Source organism: Syngnathus typhle, linkage group LG6 (assembly GCF_033458585.1).
Source record: "Syngnathus typhle isolate RoL2023-S1 ecotype Sweden linkage group LG6, RoL_Styp_1.0, whole genome shotgun sequence".
NCBI lineage: Eukaryota > Metazoa > Chordata > Actinopteri > Syngnathiformes > Syngnathidae > Syngnathus > Syngnathus typhle.
The window spans coordinates 16,825,714-16,827,568 of NC_083743.1; the positions used below are offsets into that span (position 1 = coordinate 16,825,714).

The 1,855-nt window shown below is 40.6% G+C and overlaps 1 long non-coding RNA gene across 1 annotated transcript; it reads left to right on the forward strand.

Moving 5' to 3' along the window:
- Positions 1-231: 231 nt before the first annotated feature.
- Positions 232-1,607, forward strand: LOC133155912 (uncharacterized). Its single transcript, XR_009714745.1, has 2 exons — positions 232-790; positions 920-1,607. It is a non-coding gene; the product is annotated as an uncharacterized LOC133155912 (long non-coding RNA).
- Positions 1,608-1,855: the final 248 nt, after the last annotated feature.

The following is a 1,855-nucleotide window of genomic DNA, read 5'->3' on the forward strand; positions in this document are numbered from 1 at the left end:
ACATACAACACGCACTCAAAAAATGTCAGTATCCACAATGGGCAATAACCAAGAGTGCAGAACAGGTAAAAAAACAAAAAATACAAAACACAGGGGGAAAGAAAAAAACAAACGCGGAAACAAGACGGAATGGTGACGTTGCCATATGTGAGAGGAATTACGGAACGCATCAAAAGAGCCATGAAAAAATACAACATAAACACACCTATCAAACCACACACACAACACTCCGTCAGATACTGTTTCACCCAAAAGACAGAGTCAACCCGGAAAATAAATGCAACTCTATAAACGAGATCCCATGCAAATCATGCAATAAATCATTCATCGGGGAGACAGGGAGGAACTTCACCACAAGAAAAACAGAACACAAGGAGTGTGAGAAGGAGACAGCAACAAGACAAGAGCAATAAAACAACAAGCAGAACAGGAACACTACAAGTCAGCCATTACCGACCACTGCAAAAGAGAAAATAACATCATGGACTGGGAAAAGGCCAGAGTCATCCGCACCGAAGAAAACAAACATCAGCGTCGGATCAGGGAGGCCATTGAGATCCGCAAGCGGGGCCCGAGGACCATCAACAGGGACGAGGGAGCCTACATGCTCTCTACCACCTGGAACAGCATTCTGGAGAGGTGAACGGACAGCAGAGGGCGTGACTCACCTGTCAGATTTGACAGGTGAGTCACACCCTCTGCCATGCCTTCATCCATCAGCTGATAAAGACGCGTCACAACCACACCAGTGACACTGACGAAGGCGGAAGTACAAGTCGAAACATGTCAGGTAATGCAACCTAAAATATTTTGTTTGAGATAAAAGAACCAGTGAAGTGATCATAATTTAATAAGCTATTACTTTTCTGGAAAGAAAATCAGACTCTGAGCTAATGTAGATTTTTTTTAATATGTTCAGGTGCTTCAGTTTATTGCTGGCTGAGCAAAAAACCCGAAGAGGACGAGAGAGCGCTGACATGGACTAATCAAGGACGGTCCTAATTTTTAGTTTATTTTTAAAACTCAGCTAAATATTTTATTTTAAAGTGGGCTACTTTTTGTTGTATTCAGTGGTTATAACAGCTCAAATTAAAAAAAAGATGAGAACTTTCAAAAGTTTACAAGTTCTGTTATTTTGTGCGGCTCCCTACAAATGTTTTTGCAGACAAGGGGCCAAAATGGCTCTTTTGATAATAAAGGTTGCAGACCCCTGGTCTAAAGAAATGATTGAAACAATACTGTGTACATTGAAGATCACACAACACATAAATTACTCATACTATCAACTACTACTACTGCTACAATACTGTGTACTAGTATGTACTAGACCAGGGGTGGGCAAACCTTTTGACTCGCGGGCCGAACTGGGTTCTAAATTTGGACCGGAGGGCCGAACCAGGAGCCGATGGACGTAGTGTTTGTGTGAAGTAATATAAGCGACCTGTAAAGGTCATTGCATAAAAGATTTTGGCCTTTAGTAGGTAGTAAAGCATGGGTATTCCAAACAAGTTTTTTGAAAACAAATGCATTTACAGCATTAAAAAAAAAATCACTAAAAACCTGCTATCAGTGATTCTCATAAAATACGACACTATTATTATGAATAACAGTCTCCATCACTTCAGTGCCTGCAGGTCAGATTAATGAAAGATGTTTATCTTATGAGATCACATCAAACGGCAAACATTCTGACCAAATATGTCATCATCTTGAAGAATCGGTGAAAGCATACATCCAAATAAAGTAATCAAAACGGCAACACAGTGAGGGGTATCTGAAAATCAGAGCAGAGTTTTAACTCACAAACACCTGGTAACAGAGGTGAGGAAACGGGAAACACTTCCTTAAAGTAAGC